Raw genomic sequence first — 5000 nt, forward strand, 5'->3', positions numbered from 1 at the left:
GCAGGTGCCGACGGTCCGCTTTCGCTTGCAGCTCGCTCGGCACAGCTGCTGCTGGTGGGAGGGGCCTAAGCTAAGGAGGCCGGCCGGCTGGCGCCCCCCTGCGGCTGCGGTCGTTGTCGGGCCGTTGACAGGAGATCCAAGAGCAGGGCCCCCGCCCGGGACTGGCGGGCAGGCAGGCGAGCAAGCAGGCAGGCAAGAGAGGGGGAGAGCGGAGTCCGGGCGGCCGGCAGCCGCGTGCGGACCGGGCTCCCGAGGCGTCGGCCTGCGCCGCTGCGCGCCAGCCGGACGCCCGCGCGCCCGCCCAAGGCCGGCGTCGGGCATCGCTTCTCGGCCTTTTGGCTAAGATCAAGTGTAGTATCTGTTCTTATCAGTTTAATATCTGATACGTCCCCCATCGGGGGACCACATATTAAACGGATTTTTGGAACAGGGAGCTGGATCAGGAGCTTGCTCCGTCCTCTCCACGCATCGGCCCGGTATTGCAGCGCCTCCGGGAGCGGTGCACCACCTTCTCTCAGCGGTGAAAAGACAGACGTAGCTAGCAAGCAAGCAAGCAAGCAAGCAAGCGAGGTGGACTGGAGCTCCTTCTTCTCGGGTCTCGTCTCTCGTCCATCTGTGTGTCTCTCTCTCCCCCTCCCCCTCCCCGTCTCCGTTCCCGTGCTCCCTCTGTGCACTTTCCCGCGTCTCGACTCTCTGGGCAAGCAGGCCGGCCCCCTTTTCGGCTCCCGTGCGTTTTCCCTCCAAAAAACTTAGTTTTTTCAGCCTTTTCCCAGGGAGGCAGGCGTGGCTTTTGTGTGTGTGTGTGTGTGTGTGTATGTGTGTGTGTGTGTGTGTGTGTGTCCCCGTCCTCGCAGGCGGGCCCCTTTCGACAGCCGGGCGGTTTCCCTCCAAAAAACTTAGTATATACACCTTTTCTTCCTTTTTTTCCGGCAGGCGGGCAGGCGCGCGCGTCTGTGTGTGTGTGTGTCCCCGTCCCTCCCGAGAGAGCGCTGCCCCTTGCCTCTGCCCGCAGGTGCCGACGGTCCGCTTTCGCTTGCAGCTCGCTCGGCACAGCTGCTGCTGGTGGGAGGGGCCTAAGCTAAGGAGGCCGGCCGGCTGGCGCCCCCCTGCGGCTGCGGTCGTTGTCGGGCCGTTGACAGGAGATCCAAGAGCAGGGCCCCCGCCCGGGACTGGCGGGCAGGCAGGCGAGCAAGCAGGCAGGCAAGAGAGGGGGAGAGCGGAGTCCGGGCGGCCGGCAGCCGCGTGCGGACCGGGCTCCCGAGGCGTCGGCCTGCGCCGCTGCGCGCCAGCCGGACGCCCGCGCGCCCGCCCAAGGCCGGCGTCGGGCATCGCTTCTCGGCCTTTTGGCTAAGATCAAGTGTAGTATCTGTTCTTATCAGTTTAATATCTGATACGTCCCCCATCGGGGGACCACATATTAAACGGATTTTTGGAACAGGGAGCTGGATCAGGAGCTTGCTCCGTCCTCTCCACGCATCGGCCCGGTATTGCAGCGCCTCCGGGAGCGGTGCACCACCTTCTCTCAGCGGTGAAAAGACAGACGTAGCTAGCAAGCAAGCAAGCAAGCAAGCAAGCGAGGTGGACTGGAGCTCCTTCTTCTCGGGTCTCGTCTCTCGTCCATCTGTGTGTCTCTCTCTCCCCCTCCCCCTCCCCGTCTCCGTTCCCGTGCTCCCTCTGTGCACTTTCCCGCGTCTCGACTCTCTGGGCAAGCAGGCCGGCCCCCTTTTCGGCTCCCGTGCGTTTTCCCTCCAAAAAACTTAGTTTTTTCAGCCTTTTCCCAGGGAGGCAGGCGTGGCTTTTGTGTGTGTGTGTGTGTGTGTGTGTATGTGTGTGTGTGTGTGTGTGTGTCCCCGTCCTCGCAGGCGGGCCCCTTTCGACAGCCGGGCGGTTTCCCTCCAAAAAACTTAGTATATACACCTTTTCTTCCTTTTTTTCCGGCAGGCGGGCAGGCGCGCGCGTCTGTGTGTGTGTGTGTCCCCGTCCCTCCCGAGAGAGCGCTGCCCCTTGCCTCTGCCCGCAGGTGCCGACGGTCCGCTTTCGCTTGCAGCTCGCTCGGCACAGCTGCTGCTGGTGGGAGGGGCCTAAGCTAAGGAGGCCGGCCGGCTGGCGCCCCCCTGCGGCTGCGGTCGTTGTCGGGCCGTTGACAGGAGATCCAAGAGCAGGGCCCCCGCCCGGGACTGGCGGGCAGGCAGGCGAGCAAGCAGGCAGGCAAGAGAGGGGGAGAGCGGAGTCCGGGCGGCCGGCAGCCGCGTGCGGACCGGGCTCCCGAGGCGTCGGCCTGCGCCGCTGCGCGCCAGCCGGACGCCCGCGCGCCCGCCCAAGGCCGGCGTCGGGCATCGCTTCTCGGCCTTTTGGCTAAGATCAAGTGTAGTATCTGTTCTTATCAGTTTAATATCTGATACGTCCCCCATCGGGGGACCACATATTAAACGGATTTTTGGAACAGGGAGCTGGATCAGGAGCTTGCTCCGTCCTCTCCACGCATCGGCCCGGTATTGCAGCGCCTCCGGGAGCGGTGCACCACCTTCTCTCAGCGGTGAAAAGACAGACGTAGCTAGCAAGCAAGCAAGCAAGCAAGCAAGCGAGGTGGACTGGAGCTCCTTCTTCTCGGGTCTCGTCTCTCGTCCATCTGTGTGTCTCTCTCTCCCCCTCCCCCTCCCCGTCTCCGTTCCCGTGCTCCCTCTGTGCACTTTCCCGCGTCTCGACTCTCTGGGCAAGCAGGCCGGCCCCCTTTTCGGCTCCCGTGCGTTTTCCCTCCAAAAAACTTAGTTTTTTCAGCCTTTTCCCAGGGAGGCAGGCGTGGCTTTTGTGTGTGTGTGTGTGTGTGTGTGTGTATGTGTGTGTGTGTGTGTGTGTCCCCGTCCTCGCAGGCGGGCCCCTTTCGACAGCCGGGCGGTTTCCCTCCAAAAAACTTAGTATATACACCTTTTCTTCCTTTTTTTCCGGCAGGCGGGCAGGCGCGCGCGTCTGTGTGTGTGTGTGTCCCCGTCCCTCCCGAGAGAGCGCTGCCCCTTGCCTCTGCCCGCAGGTGCCGACGGTCCGCTTTCGCTTGCAGCTCGCTCGGCACAGCTGCTGCTGGTGGGAGGGGCCTAAGCTAAGGAGGCCGGCCGGCTGGCGCCCCCCTGCGGCTGCGGTCGTTGTCGGGCCGTTGACAGGAGATCCAAGAGCAGGGCCCCCGCCCGGGACTGGCGGGCAGGCAGGCGAGCAAGCAGGCAGGCAAGAGAGGGGGAGAGCGGAGTCCGGGCGGCCGGCAGCCGCGTGCGGACCGGGCTCCCGAGGCGTCGGCCTGCGCCGCTGCGCGCCAGCCGGACGCCCGCGCGCCCGCCCAAGGCCGGCGTCGGGCATCGCTTCTCGGCCTTTTGGCTAAGATCAAGTGTAGTATCTGTTCTTATCAGTTTAATATCTGATACGTCCCCCATCGGGGGACCACATATTAAACGGATTTTTGGAACAGGGAGCTGGATCAGGAGCTTGCTCCGTCCTCTCCACGCATCGGCCCGGTATTGCAGCGCCTCCGGGAGCGGTGCACCACCTTCTCTCAGCGGTGAAAAGACAGACGTAGCTAGCAAGCAAGCAAGCAAGCAAGCAAGCGAGGTGGACTGGAGCTCCTTCTTCTCGGGTCTCGTCTCTCGTCCATCTGTGTGTCTCTCTCTCCCCCTCCCCCTCCCCGTCTCCGTTCCCGTGCTCCCTCTGTGCACTTTCCCGCGTCTCGACTCTCTGGGCAAGCAGGCCGGCCCCCTTTTCGGCTCCCGTGCGTTTTCCCTCCAAAAAACTTAGTTTTTTCAGCCTTTTCCCAGGGAGGCAGGCGTGGCTTTTGTGTGTGTGTGTGTGTGTGTGTATGTGTGTGTGTGTGTGTGTGTGTGTCCCCGTCCTCGCAGGCGGGCCCCTTTCGACAGCCGGGCGGTTTCCCTCCAAAAAACTTAGTATATACACCTTTTCTTCCTTTTTTTCCGGCAGGCGGGCAGGCGCGCGCGTCTGTGTGTGTGTGTGTCCCCGTCCCTCCCGAGAGAGCGCTGCCCCTTGCCTCTGCCCGCAGGTGCCGACGGTCCGCTTTCGCTTGCAGCTCGCTCGGCACAGCTGCTGCTGGTGGGAGGGGCCTAAGCTAAGGAGGCCGGCCGGCTGGCGCCCCCCTGCGGCTGCGGTCGTTGTCGGGCCGTTGACAGGAGATCCAAGAGCAGGGCCCCCGCCCGGGACTGGCGGGCAGGCAGGCGAGCAAGCAGGCAGGCAAGAGAGGGGGAGAGCGGAGTCCGGGCGGCCGGCAGCCGCGTGCGGACCGGGCTCCCGAGGCGTCGGCCTGCGCCGCTGCGCGCCAGCCGGACGCCCGCGCGCCCGCCCAAGGCCGGCGTCGGGCATCGCTTCTCGGCCTTTTGGCTAAGATCAAGTGTAGTATCTGTTCTTATCAGTTTAATATCTGATACGTCCCCCATCGGGGGACCACATATTAAACGGATTTTTGGAACAGGGAGCTGGATCAGGAGCTTGCTCCGTCCTCTCCACGCATCGGCCCGGTATTGCAGCGCCTCCGGGAGCGGTGCACCACCTTCTCTCAGCGGTGAAAAGACAGACGTAGCTAGCAAGCAAGCAAGCAAGCAAGCAAGCGAGGTGGACTGGAGCTCCTTCTTCTCGGGTCTCGTCTCTCGTCCATCTGTGTGTCTCTCTCTCCCCCTCCCCCTCCCCGTCTCCGTTCCCGTGCTCCCTCTGTGCACTTTCCCGCGTCTCGACTCTCTGGGCAAGCAGGCCGGCCCCCTTTTCGGCTCCCGTGCGTTTTCCCTCCAAAAAACTTAGTTTTTTCAGCCTTTTCCCAGGGAGGCAGGCGTGGCTTTTGTGTGTGTGTGTGTGTGTGTGTGTGTATGTGTGTGTGTGTGTGTGTGTGTCCCCGTCCTCGCAGGCGGGCCCCTTTCGACAGCCGGGCGGTTTCCCTCCAAAAAACTTAGTATATACACCTTTTCTTCCTTTTTTTCCGGCAGGCGGGCAGGCGCGCGCGTCTGTGTGTGTGTGTG

General features: G+C 63.3%; 5 non-coding genes across 5 annotated transcripts; all 5 read left to right on the forward strand.

Annotated features, from left to right (window-relative positions):
- The first annotated feature begins 319 nt into the window (after positions 1 to 319).
- On the forward strand, positions 320 to 510 carry LOC138233963 (U2 spliceosomal RNA). Its single transcript, XR_011187703.1, has one exon. It is a non-coding gene; the product is annotated as a U2 spliceosomal RNA (small nuclear RNA).
- An 817-nt stretch (positions 511 to 1327) lies between these two features.
- On the forward strand, positions 1328 to 1518 carry LOC138233964 (U2 spliceosomal RNA). The gene has a single exon (XR_011187704.1). It is a non-coding gene; the product is annotated as a U2 spliceosomal RNA (small nuclear RNA).
- An 817-nt stretch (positions 1519 to 2335) lies between these two features.
- Positions 2336 to 2526, forward strand: LOC138233965 (U2 spliceosomal RNA). The gene has a single exon (XR_011187705.1). It is a non-coding gene; the product is annotated as a U2 spliceosomal RNA (small nuclear RNA).
- Positions 2527 to 3343: 817 nt separating this feature from the next.
- LOC138233966 (U2 spliceosomal RNA) lies at positions 3344 to 3534 on the forward strand. Its single transcript, XR_011187706.1, has one exon. It is a non-coding gene; the product is annotated as a U2 spliceosomal RNA (small nuclear RNA).
- Positions 3535 to 4351: 817 nt separating this feature from the next.
- On the forward strand, positions 4352 to 4542 carry LOC138233967 (U2 spliceosomal RNA). Its single transcript, XR_011187707.1, has one exon. It is a non-coding gene; the product is annotated as a U2 spliceosomal RNA (small nuclear RNA).
- Positions 4543 to 5000: the final 458 nt, after the last annotated feature.

This window comes from Lepisosteus oculatus, unplaced genomic scaffold (assembly GCF_040954835.1).
Source record: "Lepisosteus oculatus isolate fLepOcu1 unplaced genomic scaffold, fLepOcu1.hap2 HAP2_SCAFFOLD_702, whole genome shotgun sequence".
NCBI lineage: Eukaryota > Metazoa > Chordata > Actinopteri > Semionotiformes > Lepisosteidae > Lepisosteus > Lepisosteus oculatus.